A 17,500-nucleotide genomic window follows, 5' to 3' on the forward strand; every position below is an offset into this window, starting at 1 on the left:
CGCGTCTCCGTCGTAAGTTTTCTTCTGAGTTCTCTGTTTTGTTCTTTTCTGTCTTCTGTCTATTCTCGTTCCCGCCCTTCCTCTTCGTCTCGTTCTTCCTCTGGTTCTTTCTCTCTCACTGCTGTTCTTACCTGTTACGTGGCGGATTCCAGTTACTCGCAATTCCGTTTTCTTCGTATTTTTTTATCTCTGCAATTTCTCTTACGGAGTTTGTAACGAATTCCTTGTCTCATTTGTAGTTGCATTGCACGATCATTAATCTTTCCCTCCCCCTCCCTCTCCCTCTCCCTCCCCCCCTCTCTCCCTCTCCCCCTCTCCCCCTCTCTCCCTCTCCCCCTCTCCCCCTCTCTCCCTCTCCCCCTCTCTCCCTCTTATATTTCGGCGAAATCCTTGTACCTGTGAGCTTCCTACTGTTCGTTTCGTTCACCGTTTTCTTTTCGTTTATTGTTTCTTGTTTCCCAATTCTCATTCAGCCTCTCTCTTTCTCTCTCTTTTCACTTCCGATTACTACTATCATTATTAGTGTAATTAACGGATGTAGTAATATTAGCATCATCATTATCCTTATCACCTTCAGGTTTAGTATCATTATTGCAATTATTGCTCTACCAGTCCTTCTTTCCCATTCCTTCCTCCTCTTCCCATTCTTTCTCACAAGCGGCCACCTATCCACCGACCAAGCAGATCCGCCTTCAGAGCTATCCTCGGACCTCTCCACTCCCGTCTTACCTCCCCCCCCACTCTCCCTATCTCCCTGTAACTCCCCCCCCCCTCCCCCCGTCACTCTCCATCTCCTCCCCTCCCTTTTCCGTCTATCTCCTTCCCCCTCTCTCCCTCTGCCTTTTCTTCCTCCTATCCTCCTCTGTCTCCTTCCTTTGCTTCCCACTATCTTCTCTCACACTCCAATTTCCCCCTCACCTATTCGCCTCCATCTACTCCCCCCTTTCTCCCTCTATCCCCCCCTCCCTCATCTCCCTATATCCCCCTCCCCCACCTCCCTTCACCTTCACCTTCACCCTCCCCCCCCCCCCCACACACACACCAATCCACAATCGATACATAAAGCTTCTCCCGAATCATATCTGGGCATCTTATCTCTCTCCGCCCTTCCCCTTCCCCTCCCCCTTCCCCTTCCCCCCTCCCTCCCTCCCTGCTTACACCCTTCTCTCCACATCGCCATCTTCATCTCGATATTCGGCCGAAAGGAGCATGTGGAAGAGATCAGAGACAGACAGACAGAGAAAGAGAGAGAGAAAGAGAGAGAGAAAGAGAGAAAGAGAGAATGAGAGAAAGAAAGAAAGAAAGAGAGAGAGAAAGAGAGAGAGAGAGAGAGAGAGAGAGAGAGAGAGAGAGAGAGAGAGAGAGAGAGAGAGAGAGATGGAGAGGAAGAAAGATTGTGCGTGTGTTTGTGCGTGTGTTTGTGCGTGTGCGTGTGCGTGTGCGTGTGTGTGTGTGTGCATGTGCGTGCGGGTGTTGTAGTCAGCCAATCAATCAGTCATTCACTCTCTCTGTTTATTACTCCTTCATCCTCCTCCTTCTCCTTCAGTGGACGGTCCGTCATTGTCCGTCTTTGTCTTTGTGTTCGCCCGTCCTTCTCACCGTGCTCTTATTTTTCTTCTTTTTTTCTTCTCTCTTTTATCCTTTATATTAAATGAATCATCGCTTGTCACGGCGGCAGTGGGGAGAAGAGGAGGATGGGGAGAAGAGGAGGATGGGGAAAAGAGGAGGATGGGGAGAAGAGGAGGAGGAGGAGAAGAGGAGGATGGGGAGAAGAGGAGGAGGAGAGTGAGGAGGAGGAGGAGATGGAGGAGGAGGAGATGGAGGAGGAGGAGATGGAGGAGGAGGAGATGGAGGAGGAGGAGGAGATGGAGGAGGAGGAGGAGATGGAGGAGGAGGAGGAGATGGAGGAGGAGGAGGAGATGGAGGAGGAGGAGGAGATGGAGGAGGAGGAGGAGAAGGATAAGGAGAAGAAGGAGAAGGAGAAAAAGGAGAAGAAGGAGAAGGAGAAAAAGGAGAAAAAGGAGAAAAAGGAGAAAAAGGAGAAAAAGGAGAAAAAGGAGAAAAAAGAGGAGGAGGAGGAGGGAGAGGTGGAGGAAGAGGTAAAGGAGGAGAAAGAAAAAGACGAGAAGGTGGAGAAGCGTCAGAAGCAGAAGTCGCGCGCCTCCCCCGCCGACGGATGCGATTATCCCGCAAATTGAAGCTAAAACTAGGTTGCGTTTCCATATAAGGTCGCGTCGCTTTGCGCACACCGATCTTCTTAGCCCGAAACACCCAGGCGTTCAGTTGGCCGAATATAAAATGCTACACAAACTGATGGAATATACGATACTATACGTCCCGGTCCATAACACACCACACCCACACACACACAACACACACACACACAAACACTCAACACCACAAATACATGTATACATACCGTATATATATGTTTATGGATATAGAAATAATTATACATATATATGTTATATGTATGCAGTGTGTTGTTTGTATGGTATATAGGTGTGTGTGTAGTGTGTGTTGTGTGTGTGTGTGTCGTTTTTTGGTTGTCCCCACTGTTGTGTGTGTTTAGTTGTGTGTGTGTTAATATATTTTATATATATATATATTTATATATATGTACATATAAATATAACAACATGCCCTCATACCTACACGCGCCTCCATTGTCGCCACACAACGCATCAGGGCTTCCCTCCCCGGCGTCGGCGCGAGACCATCAGGCGGCGCCGAGACCCGTATATAGGGGTAACACCGCCTAGGTCTCATATTCCTGTTTTTGTCCCAGTCTTTGTTTTCTTTTTTAATCTCTCGGGGGGTAGGTTTAGGGGGTGCCAAAGGGGGGTAAAGGTTGGGAGCAAAGGGGGAGGTGAGGGGGCAAAGGGGGAGGGAGGGAGCAATAGGGAGGAGGGCACAAAGGGAGCAACAGGGGGGTGGGGCAATGTCTACGTTTACGCCAGGAATGCTAGGAGGTATTTGGGTTTTTGAGGAATTATTTGGAAGGGTGTGTAAGAAACGTTCTATCATGGGTTTAGGAGTCAATATCGCAGAGGGCATCTTTTTCTTAAGTAGTTTAGTATATTTAATTGTTAGTAATCTTGTTGCAGGAGGCATTTTTACAGAACTTTTATACATAGCCATATTATCAAGTTTTAAGATTTACTCATTTGGTTAGTGGATAGTTTGTTAATGATTATTTTGTCATTGGTTTTTTAGATTCGAGTCCCGAGGCGGTGAAACTTCGATGGCTAGGCCATGGTTAGGAATACTGGGTTTACACGCATATAGGGAGCGGCTGTAGGGGTTTAGGTGATAGGCCGCGGGGTTGGAAGGGATTATTTTAATGGTGTGAGCCTATTGTACTGTTTTATTGGGCATGGGTTGTTTTAATTCTGCCAATGGTTTAGGGAGATTCAATCTTCTGATTTATAGGGAGGGCGGCAAAAGGGAAGCATGGGAAGGGCAGCAAAGGGAGGCAGGGAGGGAGCAAAGGGGGTGACTGGCGAGGGGGCAAAAGGGAAGGATAGTGGGAGGGAGCAAAAGGGAGGTGGTCTGAGGGAGCCAAAGGGGGGGAAGGGGAGGGGGATGAAAGGGAGGAGGGAGGGGCAAAAGGGAGGAGGGATGGGAGCAAGGGAGGAGGGAGGGAGCAAAGGGTGGGGAGGTGCCTAGGTGCGGGATGGGGGCAAAGGGAGGAGGGGGAGCAAAGGGAGGCGAATGGGATTGGCAGGGGAGGGAGGAGGATGGATTAGGAGAAGGGGGGCAAATACCAGGGAGGCACCAAAGGGTGGGAGAGGGGGGAGGGGGGGGGGGGGGGGGGAGGGTGCAAAGTGGGTGGAGGTACTGCGGTGTCTTTTGCACGGTTGTTATTTTTTTGCGGTTGTTGCGATAGTGTGATAGTATACCGATTGTCGACGGGAAGAAAGTGCTTTGTCGAGGGTAGGATCGCATTCGGGGTGGTCTTAGGCCCCTGGATGGGGATTCTTTTTAGGAGGTTTGGTTCGCGGGGTTAGTCGTGGGGGATTTTTGCGTGGAGGCGTGTGAATCTATTTTTCCCTGCATTCGTTTTGTACGTTAGTGTCTTTGTGGTCCGGATTGATTTGGTGAATTTTTTTTGTTTGCTTTATCCTTTTATTGTCAAGGCCTGAGGTAGGGGGCGTGGATCGTGAGTTAGCCGGATGGGTAAATGGGCCTGGGCGCGTGACTGTGCCGGAGGTGTGCAGGGCAAGTTTATTAATGTTTTGATTACTCGCCCTGGACTTTTGGTTATGAGTCATTGGGATAATATATGAGGCTCGTCTTTGCGTCGCGTCGAAGGTTTTTTTTTACAAAGTTCGCCTTTTCTCTTAGGATTTGTAGGTTACTTGTGGTTAGGGGATGGGTCCTTCAGCTGGGAGTTTGCCTCGCGTCGTAGCGGGGCTGATTCTTGTTACTTTATTCATTTATCTCGGATGCCCGGCGGGTAGGCCCGGGCTACTTTTTGGTATTGTAAATAAGTTTCATTATGTTTGGGTCGACGTTGGGAGATATCGTTTGCCAGCCTATCACACATCCCCGTACTGTATCCCCCACCCTCCCCCTTGGTAAGTATAACTTCTAGTTAATCTGTTGTTCCTGGTTTCTTTATGGATAGTGTGGATTGCTGCTTGGGTATAATCCTGACTTAGTCTATTCTTGAATTTGAGCTTGAGTCGAAATTTCGGTCCACTTTGTTCGCGTGTGTTGAGGGTGCACTTCCAACGCTTGGTTGTGTAATGGACTGTCGTTTACCTTATGGGTGCTGGTGAATTTCCTTTTGGGTGTACCTCCCCTGTGGATCTATTTGTAAGATGGGGGATTATGCTGGTGCCGAGGCATTTGTTTTGTTCCATGTTATGGATTTCATCATTTTGGATTGGGTGTTATAGGGTAATGTGAGGTGCGTGAGGGTCCTGTACTAATCCGCTTTTTTGGGCTATAGACACTGTTTTCATTCTTTTGAAGACTTGAGATCTTTGTATGGTAAGTACGGATCTCGTTTGTCTTCTTGGTTCAACTTGAAGTGAGGTTGTATGGTTTTATCGGGTTTCGTGCTAATCGTCTCGTTGAGTAAATTGAGTTGCGGCGCTGAGATGATTTGTTTTTTCTTCTCGGTGTTGGGTGGCTGCTTGTGCAGGCGGAGTTTTTGAATTCTTCTTGATTTTTGTAGTTTAGGACCATCGAGGTTTCCCCTTCATGCCGTTAATCTTCTCTTTACTCATCCTCGTCTCCCTCGGAGTGAAGCCGCGGTGATGTTGTTGTCACTCAATTCTTTATATATTCTCTGGACGACTGTTTTGCAATATGTGGTAAGGGTTGAGGTCTGTTTGGTAGCTGATTCCTCTCTTAGTTTAGAGTTCATTCAGAGTTTCTTTTTTGATCGCCGGTCCGTTAGGCAATGACTGGTTGTCGATTGTGGTACTTTATTTTTCGTTCTATTTGGTTTTTAACTAAGCTGTTATATTGATTATACATATTTTCTCGATTTGATTTGCTTTATCGTTGTCCCAAACCGGATCGAAGGATGTTGTTGGAGGTTAATTATCCGGGATATAGCTTTAGGGTATTCTGATTATCTCGCTTTGGAGATGGGCATTCGTGTGTAGTTGGTCGGGTATTTGGGAGGCTTTGGTTTGTTTTTTTCCACAGTCTTCCTATTATATTAGATATGTTTATTTAGCCGTTTTGATCTGCTTTTCTTGTTTGGATACCATGCGTTAGTTCGGTCTCGTGGGGTTGTGTGATGCCATAGTTAAACTCGTGCGATTGGGGAGGTACGAAGCTTCCTGTAGTGTCGTGGGAATTTTTGAAAGTGTAAGTCTCTGGAGTTTTCCGAGTGTGGGGATCCAGCTTGCGAGTGAGGTGTTACGCCTTGGCTTGTGTTTCTTTGGGGCCTGTTGATTATCCTTCTTTTGACTCTTGTTGCCGTGTTGGCTGTTACCGTCGTAAGAGGCTCTTGCTGGTGAATAAAACTTTTAGTGCTGATTGTTCCCGGACGTCGACCTTCGTCGTGTTGCTCTTGGTGGCGAAATTGGATGTGATGCGACATTTACTTTTTTCGAGGTCGAATCTGTCTATTAAGTTTTTCATGCGAATTTATACTTTGAGTTGGGAGCACGGTGTTCTGATACGTGATATTGATTTCGAATATTTTTTGTCGTTGATGTTGACGGTTTGAATTCTTTAGGATTGAGAGTGATCTTCGATAGATCAAGATTTTCCTGCTGAGCTTTGCTCTGGGTCGGTGTATTGACCGCCCAGAGGAAGTTGCTTTGGGATCGTATGATTGGACTGGTTCCGGGGTGGGTGGCTTCCTTCGTCGTGCAACTATTGTGCACTTTGACTTTATTGAGGAGCGTGGGGTTTCTACGCGCTACCTTGTTTTCGTTGCGTGCTTGGTGTGATACTTATTCAATCTCTAATTCACCGACGCTCTCTGTGTATCTGTAGAATGATACTTGTTTAGAAGATCTGTTCTATTATGGATTGGTGATTATCTGAGCTAGCTATGAGCGTGTTTGTTAGATTTGGTTCCGATCTCGTTGTTTGGTGTTCATCTGATCACACTTAGTCCGCTCTTGCTCGTTTCTCAAGGTCCTGATTCTCCTTCGGGAGCTTAGATTCGAAGTTTTCTTCTGATATGTACCCTTGCTTTCTGGTATGGATTGCATCGTCCCCTCATATTTTTTTTCCATCTTGGGAACTGTGGAGGGAAATTATGGATTTCCGTGTGGAGACTTACGGATTCATGATGTGTGTTGTGCGTAGTGTACTATTTTTTCTTTTTGTCAATGCACACTTCGTTTTTCTTTGGTTGAGACGGATCCCTTTAGCAGAGCTTTATGGGAGCGGGACTCTCTGGATTTTTAATTATTGATTCGAGTCGGGTCGGAACTAGAGCCGATTTGCTTTTTCCGATATGCTTTGTTGGTACTTCAGCACTGATGCACGTTGATTTTCGGCTTGTCTGTTTTTGGATGCAGGAGGTTGCATTCATTGAGGCATTGTTGCATCTACTCCAGTTTGGTGATTTTTATTGTTCTTCTTTCTGTTCGCGATCTTGATTTGGTAGTTTGATGGGCATATGTTTTGTAGGTTTGATTCGTGCAAGAGGTTTTTAGGATGGGGGAGATTTGTCATATGGTTGATGAGAGAGATTGCGTGTTTGCGTGTGGGCTGTGCATGTACGTTTGGGTGCGAGGAGATGTAAGAGTGCGGTTTGTCTTGGTTATGTTAGCTGAGTTTCATTATTGTGTCTGTGTGCTACGGTGTGATGGTGAGTTCGGGGTGGGGTTAGTTGGAGTTAATGAGTGACTTCTTGATGTGGTGACTTTAGTGAGTGTTTATACGCTTCCGCTATCTCTGAGGTTTGTCTTTGACTTTGATTAAGGTTTTTTCTGGGGTTATTTTATCCGTAGTCCTCGGGGCTGGTTCAGATTTTGGGTTCTGGATATTTCTTATTTTTTGGGACTTCTGCGTCGGGAGGATAGATTCAAGTAGGAGGAACTTGTCTGGTTTTTCATAATAGGTCTTTCGGTAGAAACTTATCTGTTTTTCTGATGGTGTGTTTCTATGATTTTCTTCCCGAGAATGTTCGACTGTAGTTCTACGGAGGTTTGGTTAAAGGGTTTGGAGGTCATGTCTGAGGTCATAACGAGTGTAGTCTGGAACATTACAACAGTAGATTGTCTCTCTGAATTAGGTTCTGAATTGCTTCGAATCTGTGCGGGTGCGCCGACTCGGTGTCTTGATGGAATCAGTGATTTTTTAATTTGATTTTAGGTTGAGATGTCGCGTTTGTGGGGATTTGTATTATGCGGGAGCGTTTTTGTGATTTGCATGAAGTGTGTTTGTTTGGGCCATCGAGTTGTTTGGATTTTCTGATGGAAAATATGCTGAGAGTCATAGCTATGTCATTGGGGGGTCGGGTTTGAGGTTTTGCACGGAACGATTAAGTTTTTCTTTTTGCTTGTCGCCCAGGTTTTGTTTCGTTTTGTTTCATTTCTTGTTTTTCTTGATTATCTGGCCTTTGGACTTTTGTTTCTAGGCCAGTTTGATTGGTATTCATGACGTACTAACGAGTTTATGCGATTGTTAGGTGGGGGATTGAATCTGGTGGTCGTTGTATCCTACCTTATTGTATTGGTTTGAATTTTTTTTCCTATTGGTGAGTGCGTTGACTGTTAATGCTGTAATTTGGTTTCTTTAATTCTTATTTCTTGATGGCGTGTCTAGTTTATACTTTGCCAGTTTAGCGACGATAGTGGGCGTGTTTTGGGATATTGTTATGGTGTTGGCTCGATTATTTATGGGGGGGGGGGAATTATTGTTTTCTTAGATATGTGTCTCCTTTTGTTTGTGGACCTCTCTGTTGTCGGGTTCTTTGAGTTCGGTTGTTTGTATTCTTTTCGTGGCTCCAGATTCGGGGATCCCCTTTGACGTACCGTTTGGACCGGATCTCAGCTATTGCAGGACGGGGAGGCGCAAAGGGGAGCGGGAGGGAAATTAGCAACCTCAAGGGGGGGATTCATATGGGAGGGGGCATATTCTCGTATAGGGGGGAGGGAGGGCTGAGCATAAAAAAATATATTTTAAGGGGGAAGGGAGGGGGCAACTATAAAAAAGGGAGGAGGGAGGGGGGGGCAAAGGGAGGGAGGGACGGGAGGGGCAAAAGGGGGATGGGTGTCTGGGGGGGGCCCCCCAAAGGGGGAGGAGGATGCCCGGAGGGCGGCAAAAGGGGAGGGAGGAGAGGGGAGCAAAAGGGGGGAGGGAGGGCAAAGAAGGGGGCGAGGGTCGCGAGGGTAGGGCATCCAAAAAAGGGGGGATGGTGGTGATCGGGGGTTAATGGGGGAGGGAGGGATCGCAAAGGGGGGTGGAGGTGTGGGTGTTTTACTAGGGGAGGGAGGGGAGCAGAGGGGGGGAGGTCGACGGGAGCCTAATTATCTTTTTGTCATGGGGGGGGAGAGCAATAGGGAGGGGCGCAAAGGGGGGAGGGTTCTGAGCGAAGGGGGCAAAGGGATGGAGGTGAGAGGGTGAGCAAGGGGGGGAGGGTTAGGGAGGGATGGGCGCAAAGGGAGTGGAGGTGAGGGAGCAAAGGGGGTGAGGTGAGGGAGGGAGTAAAGGGGGGAGGGGGGAAGGGCAACATGGGTGGATTAGGGGGGGGAGGCGAGTTTAAAGGGTGGGAAGGCTCTATTGGAAGGGTGGGGCAATAGGTCGAGGAGGTGAGGTCGTGAGCAAAAGGGGGGAGGGAGGGAGCCAAAAGGGGGGAGGGTGTTGATAGATTGAGGGGGTTTTTAAAGGGAGGAGCGGAGGGGTAAAGGGGCGGAAGGGAGGGGGGCCCAAAGGGGTTACGAGGGGAGGGGATTGGGAGCAAAGGGGGGAGTGTATAAGTTAGTAGGGAGGGAGGGTTGGTTTTTTTTTTAATAAAAAGGGGGGAGGGAGGAGGGCAAAGGAAGGAAGGGAGGGCAAAGGTAGGAGGGAGGAGGTGCATACTTAGGGGGGAGGGTAGGGAGCAATAGGGGGGATTTTGGGCCAGGGAAGGGGGTAAAGGGGGAGGTGATGGTTCTGAGCAAGGGGGGAGGTGAGGGTGAGGGGAATAAAGGGGGAGGTGATGGAGTAAAGGGGGCATAAGGGGGGGAGGTTGAGGGGATAAAGGGGGTAACGGGAGGGGAGTTTAAAGGGGGGCAAAGACTGGGGGAGGCGACCGGGAGCAAAGGGGGGAGGCAGCTAGAGGGGGCAAATGGGGGGAGTGGAGGGAGCAAAAGGGGGGAAGGTGTGAGGGGGTAATTAAGTCCTTTAGATAGGGGTGAGATGGAATATTATATAGGGTAGCAAGTTGTTGGGGTGAGGGAGAGGAGGGATGTTAAAGGGGGGAGGTTGAGGGGGCAACAATTAAAAAAAGCGATTTGTGCCGTGTGGGGGAGGGAGTTGTGTCTTGGGGCAAGTGGTTAACGGGGGGAGGCGGCATATGACAGCGTATTAGTTTTATAGTGCTAATTTCTATTCGTCCTAATGGGGCGAGGGCCAAAGTGGGGGAAGGGAGAGGAGGGCAAAGGTGGGGGCGTGGTGAGGGGGCAAAGGGGGGAGGATTTGAGGGGGCAAGGGAGGAGGGAGGGTAGCAAAGGGGGACGGAGGAGGGCAAAGGGTGGAGTGGGGAGGGGGGCATATGGGGGGTAGGGGAGGGAGCAAAAAAAGGAGGGGCAGGAGGGGGCAAAGAGGAGGAGGGAGGGTGCAAAGGGGAGAGGGAGGGGGCAAAGGAGGAGGGAGGGGGCAAAGGGGGGTCAGGCGATGGGGGAGCAATAAAAAAAGGGGGGGGAGGGAGGGGGCAACAGAGGGGGGGGGGGATAAAAATGCAGGGAGGTGAGGCAAAGGAGGGGGCGAGCGAGTGAATTGAGGGGGTTTAAAGGGGGAGGCTGAGGGAGCAAAGGGGGGAGGACGGAGGGTAAATAGGTAAAAGGGGGAGGGCGACGGGTGTTAGAGACATAGTAATAAGGGTGGTTTCAGGGAGGGAGGAAGGAGATGGGGGGAGAATGAGGAGAGAAATGAGTGATCAGGGAAGGAGGGAGAATGGAAGGTAGGGAAAAGGAAGTAAATCATATAAAAAGGAGGGTAGGAAGGGAGGCAGGGAAGACTAGTAAGAGCAACAAAGAGAGGGAGGGACTGGTGGGCCTGATTTATTTGAGAGCAGGAGGAGATTTTTTTTGTTTGGTATGGAAAGGAGAAGAAGAGAATAGGAAAAGATAGTGAAAGAGAAAGGAAGACAGATTTTTCTCAGAATCATGATTTTCCATCTTTCGCTTCTATGATTTTTCTGCTAACTTTAATGTCAAACACTTTATCTATTTCTTGATACAATACTGCAACAATTACACATCTTTTATGGATTAATTTTTAAATCATTAATCTGTGTCATGTTCTAAACATCATTATTTATTTTTACTAAGCAAAAAATCTTTTTAAGTCTGTCATGCTTTCCAATTTTCACAAATTTTCCAACCCTTTAAATTTCTTACAGGTTCATGTCAACCGCTATTCCTAGCCATTGTTTGTATGGAGGGGGGGAGGGGAGTGAGGAAGAGGGTTAGAGGGGATTTTTTAGGAAGGTAAAAGAAGGGGGGAGAAAGCGGATAAAAAAAACAAAGAAGGAGGCAAGGACTTCAGGGGAAGGGATGTGTAAACCTGGAGTAAGGCGATGGAGGAAAAGAAAAGAAGTGATGGTGTGGAAAGTCAAAATATATTTTTTTTTTTTTTTTTTAAAATTGAATCTCCGAATTCGCCGGCCGCCTCAACCACTTATCAGAGGTGTTTTTAACTCCGTCGTTGTGCTTATTTTTTTTTTTTTTTTTTTTTCAGTTGTTGGTGCTATCTTGTTTTTTATTTTTTGGATTTTTTTCATTATAAATCTTGTCTTTTCTCGTTTTGGTTTCTCTGGAGTCTCGGCCGAGGTTATTTTTTATGCCCGTTTTTTTTAATATTAGTCGTTGGTGCCTTTCGCTGTTATCCTTTCTCCATCACCTCCTCCTCCACTAGATCTGCTCCCTTTCCCTTCCCGTTCCCTCGCTTCCGCTTCCCCTTCCCCTTCTCCCCTCCCCCCATTGCCCAACACCCGCCTTCCCCTCCTCCTCCCCCATCCATTCTCCCTTCCCCTTCTCATTCCCGCGTCTCCCTCCCTCTTTCCTTTTCCTCCCTGTTCCCCCTCCCCTCCCTCCCACCCTTCGCTTCACCTCACCACTTCACTCCCCATTCCCTTCGCTTCACCTTCCCGTTACACAGCAGCGTCAGCCCACAGCTCCTCGTGTTGGTCAGGATGATGCAATAAACATGGCCTTTCTCAGAAAGATGCAAACAGCATAGGAAAAAACTTGGCCACAGGCAGTCGCAGTGTAGTTGCTGTTTGTTGTTTTAGTGTAGTGTGTGTTTTTTTTGTGTGTGTCGGGCGTGGTTATATGCATCGTGGGGTTTATGCATTTCTTTGTCGTTGTGTGTGTGTGTATGGTTGGGTGTGTGTTGGTATGGTTTGCGCGTGTATGTATATGGTGCTGTGCTGAGCGGTTGGTGTTTGGGTCTGTGCGTGCGTCGTGCTAGTTGCTTGCGTGCGTGCGTGCGTGCGTGCAGTTGCTGTGCAGTGCGTGTTCGTGCCGTGCTGTGCGTGTGTGCGTGCTGTGTGTTTGCGGGTGTCGTCGTGTGAGTGTGGCTGTGTCGATATATCTGTGTGTGTATGTGTGGGTATATGTGGTGTGTGTGGTGCACGTGTGGTGTAGTGGCGGCGGCCAGGGCGGTTAGGACAGTTTCCGGTTGGTTGGTTGCCTGCCCATGCCCCGAGGCAAGAGCATCAAGTGGAGGGGGGATAGGGAGGCCAAGGATTAATGCGGGGAGGGTTGCAGGTCTGGGTAGGGGTGGGGTATAGGATGATGAAGTGGGGAATGGAAGGAGGAGTAGGGTGAGGGGGAGGGGGGAGGGAGAAGGGGGACGGTCGAGGATAAGGGGAGGCAGGGATAAGGGATAGGGTGGAGGGGGACGGGTGGAAAGGGGTTGGAGGCCAGGGGATAGGGGTGGAGGGGTGGCAAGTGGAGTAGTGCTCCTATCGACCTCTTTTTAGTAGCCTAGGTGCGTATGAGGTGGTCATAGCACGTACTTTTTGATAATAATTGCACTGGGGGCCGTTGGTGAGTGTATGAGTTCCTGGAGTGAGTGTTGTTTACACTGACGCGGGCACGATAGGTTGGTGTAGCGTGAGGGTCGCGACTGTGGATGCTCGGGATCGACGTTCTGGGGGGGAAGGGGTGGGTGGTGACTGTTGACCGCCGTGGGAAGGAAGAGGGAGACCGGGTGCAGGAAAAGAAGAGGTCAGAAGACGAAGGGAGGTGTGGGGAGCTGTGGGTGATGGTGGTGTTGTTTTGATGGTGGTGATATGATTTGAACATAATAATTAGAGATGATGATCATAATTACGACAGGCCGGGATGGAAACGAAGAAGCATGGCCCAAAAAGAAGAAGACGAAGAATGCAGGAAGGAAGCACGCAGACGAAGAAGCAGAAGAATGGAAGAAGCACGGAAGCAGAACGACTGAAGAAGAAGAAGACCTGACAAGTCGAAGAAGTCACTAAATACCCGATCATCAGCAATAAACACGAAGAAGACCGCACTTCCAAACCCGACAGCACCCTCAATTCCCGCTCCTACTCACACGTGAAACCCACTCCTGATATCCTCCATCACCGCCTCTCCGCACCCCCCTCCTCCTCAACAACCCGACTACTCTATTAACCCCCCGCCTCTCCTCCTTCACCCTCTCTCCTCTCCTTTGCCACCTCCGCCTTCCGCATCCTCCTGCTCCATCCCCTCTCCTCCTCCTTTCCCTCTCCCCCCTTTCCCTCTCTCTCCATTCCCCATCCTCCCTCCTCCACCCCCTCCCCTTCCTCCCCTCCCCCTCCTCCTCCTCCATCCCCCCTCTCCTCCATCCCCTCCCACCCCTCCTCCCCTCCATCCCCTCCTCCTCTCCTCATCCCTCCTCCTCCATCCCCCTCTCCTCTCCATCCCTCTCCTCCTCCTCCCTCCTCCTCACTCCATTCCCCTCCTCCTCCTCCATTTCCCCCTCCTCCTCCATCCCCTCCTTCCTCCTCATCCCCCTCCCTACCTCCATCTCCCCTCCTCCTCCATCCATCCCCCTCCTCCTCCTCCATCCCCCTCCTCCCTCCATTCCCCCTCCTCCCCTCATCACCCTCTCCTCCTCATCCCCCCTCCTCCTCCTCCATCCCCCCTCCTCCTCCTCCATCCCCCCTCCTCCTCCTCCATCCCCCTCCTCCTCACTCATCTTGACCTCTTACAAGATCAAGGATACCAGCAGCACACGTTCTGGGTAGTGGCAGTTCCCAGGCGGTACCGGGCGGTGGGCGTCGATGTGCGGGCGCGTGGGCGGGTGTGGTCAGTCAGTTAGTCCACCCGACCTCTCGTATCATAGACTACGCGGTGTGAGTGTTTGTGCGTGGGGGAGAGGGGGGAGGGAGGCGAAGGAGGGATGGAGCAACAAAGACAAACAGAGTGAGAGTGAGGGAGGGAGGGAGGGATAGAGAGAGGGAGAGGGAGAGGGAGAGGGAGAGGGAGAGGGAGAGGGAGAGGGAGAGGGAGAGAGAGAGAGAGAGAGAGAGAGAGAGAGAGAGAGAGAGAGAGAGAGAGAGAGAGAGAGAGAGAGAGAGAGAGAGAGAGAGAGAGAGAGCGAGAGCGAGAGAAAGAGATCGAGAGAGAGAGAGCGAGAGAGAGAGCGAGAGCAAGAGCGAGAGAGCGAGCGAGAGCGAGAGAGAGTGAGCGAGAGAGAGTGAGCGAGAGAGAGAGAGTGAGCGAGAGAGAGAGAGTGAGCGAGAGAGAGAGAGTGAGCGAGAGAGAGAGAGAGTGAGCGAGAGAGAGAGAGAGAGAGAGAGAGAGCGAGAGAGAGAGAGAGAGCGAGAGGGAGGGGGAGAGAGAGAGAGAGAGCGAGAGGGAGGGGGAGAGAGAGCGAGAGAGAGAGCGAGAGGGAGGGAGGGAGAGAGAGAGAGAGAGAGAGAGAGAGAGAGAGAGAGAGAGAGAGAGAGAGAGAGAGAGAGAGAGAGAGTGAGAGTGAGAGTGAGAGTGAGAGTGAGAGTGAGAGTGAGAGTGAGAGCGAGAGAGAGATAGAGAGAGAGAGATAGAGAGAAAGAGAGAGAAAGAGAGAGAGAGAGAGAGAGAGAGAGAGAGAGAGAGAGAGAGAGAGAGAGAGAGAGAGAGAGAGAGAGAGAGAGCGAGAGCGAGAGAGAGAGCGGGAGCGAGAGACAGAGAAAGGACGTATTACCGACTATAACGGCCACCAATATGCAGAAAAGTTGGATTAAGAAAAAATAACAACAACATACCATACACATTCCCACCCCCTGACCCCCATCTTAAGGCCCCTCCAAGGTGTGAAGCGAAATTACTCGGAAACGCCCGATTACTCCAGGCACAAGGGAAAGGGAGGGGTAAGGATGGGTGGAGGGAGGAGCGAGGTAGTGTAAAGACTAGGGCAAGGAAGGGCAATGGGGAGAGCAAGAGAAGGACTAATGGAAAGGAGCTGGGAAGGGACTGGAAAGTGCTAATGGGAAGGGCAAGGGAAGGACTAATGGAAAGGAGATGGGAAGGAGCTAGAAAGGGCTAATGGGAAATGCTAATAGGAAGGGGGCTGGGAAGGCTAATGGAAAGGGATACTTGAGACGTCCTTACTGTGATAAAAGTTTACGTCGCCTCAATGGTATCGATTATTCCTTTATAATTATTTTTATTGAACTATTCACTCTTCCCTATCTATTCATTAACCTAATCATTCATTCATTCATTCATCCAGTCAGTTTTATTTATTCATTCATAACGTATTCATGAGATAGGCCTACAGGCTTAGACAAAGGAAACAAAAGCAAAAAGAACGAGCAAACGTAATGGAATGAAATACAAAACGGAATCACATGACAAAAAAACAATAGTCCTGTTAACAAAAAGACAACAAGGACATCACACACAATAACCCCGATGCCAGCATTATTAAATGACAAAAGCAACCATCTTCGTATTATTAATGACAAAAACAATAGCGGATAAAATGAAACAACACAATTCAGGGAGAGAGAAAGAGAAGGGGAGGGGAGGGGAGGGGAGGGGAGGGGGGAGAGGAGGGGAGGGGAGGGGGGAGAGGAGGGGAGGGGAGGGGGGAGAGGAGGGGAGGGGAGGGGGGAGAGGAGGGGAGGCGAGGGGAGGGGAGGGTGGCAGGGTAGAGGACGTGAATGGAAGGGAAGAGAAGGGGACGGTAGGAAGATAGAGTGATAGATAGATAGATACATAGAGAACGAGAGAGAGAGAGAGAGAGGAGAGAGAAAGAGAGAGAGGGAGAGAGAGAGAGAGAGAGAGAGAGAGAGAGAGAGAGAGAGAGAGAGAGAGAGAGAGAGAGAGAGAGAGAGAGAGAGAGAGAGAGAGAGAGAGAGAGAAAGAGAGAGAGAAAGAGAGAATAAATATATCAAAACATCCCAATTACAAACAACAAAATAATCCGACTCAGAGGCCTATGTCAGTGTCACATAGGCCTACACAGGAAAGCCATAAGTTGCAATATGTAATCGCCATCATCATCATCATCCCTGCTATTTCTCTATCTCATCTATCTATTCACATCATCAATTTCTTAGTTATCTCTAAGCCGCGTCAGCAATTGCAAAAAACGAGAGACCACGAGCAGCCAGGAGGGAGGGAGGGAGGGAGGGAGGGAGGGAGGGAGGGAGGGAGGGAAGGAAGGAGAGAGGGAGAGCAGCCAAGAATGAGGGAGGGAAGGAGGGCAGCCAGGAGGGAGGGAGGGAGAGAGGGAAGGAGGGCAGCCAGGAGGGAGGGAAGGAGGGAGGGAGGGAGGGAGGGCAGCCAAGAAGGAGGGAGGGAGGGGTGGCAGCCAGGAGGGAGGGAGGGGGGGCAGCCAGGAGGGAGGGAGGGGGGGCAGCCAAGAAGGAGGGAGGGAAGGAGGGCAGCCAGGAGGAAGGGAGGGAAGGAGGGAGGGCTGACCAACACCGTGACTCGAGCGCCGTAGTCCACCTTCCATCCCCGCTGGCCTCCTTCCCTACTACCTGTTCCACTCGTCCACATTCCACGCTAATACTCCACTCCATCACAACAAGAGCAAGGCGGATGACCTTTCGCGCGCGGGTGCAAGCTCTCACGATGCCGCTCAGAGACGTTCGCAGCCGAAGGACGCACACAGATAGGACGGACACGATGGATCAGCCATTCCCGTGTATGAGGTGTCTAGTGTATGCGAGTGCGTGCGTATGAGGAGTGTGTGCGTGCGTGAGGGTGTGTGTGTGTGTGTGTGTGAGTGAGTGAGTGAGTGAGTGAGTGAGTGAGTGAGTGAGTGAGTGAGTGAGTGAGTGAGTGAGTGAGTGAGTGAGTGAGTGTGTGAGTGTTTGAGTGAGTGCGGGAGTGAGTGCGGGAGTGAGTGCGTGAGTGGGTGGGTGGTTGGGTGTTTGGGTGGGAGGGAGTTGGTGAGTGAGGGAGTGAGGGAGTGAGAGAGTGAGAGAGTGAGAGAGTGAGAGAGTGAGAGAGTGAGTGAGTGAGTGAGTGAGTGAGTGAGTGAGTGAGTGAGTGAGTGAGTGAGTGAGTGAGAGAGTGAGAGAGTGAGAGAGTGAGAGAGTGAGTGAGTGAGTGAGAGAGAGAGAGAGAGAGAGAGAGAGAGAGAGAGAGAGAGAGAGAGAGAGAGAGTGAGTGAGTGAGTGAGTGAGTGAGTGAGTGAGTGAGTGAGTGAGTGAGTGAGTGAGTGAGTGAGTGAGTGAGTGAGAGAGAGAGAGATTGAGAGAGAGAGAGAGAGAGAGAGAGAGAGAGAGAGAGAGAGAGAGAGAGAGAGCGCAAAGTGGAACGCAGATCAAGTTTAAATGCAACTACTAGTGGCAAAGTAAGCCACCTCTGATTGTGCAATAAACAGACACACATGCAGTAGACAGACGGCCAGACATACGAACTAGCTT

This window comes from Penaeus chinensis, chromosome 31, assembly GCF_019202785.1.
Source record: "Penaeus chinensis breed Huanghai No. 1 chromosome 31, ASM1920278v2, whole genome shotgun sequence".
NCBI classification, from domain to species: Eukaryota; Metazoa; Arthropoda; class Malacostraca; order Decapoda; family Penaeidae; genus Penaeus; species Penaeus chinensis.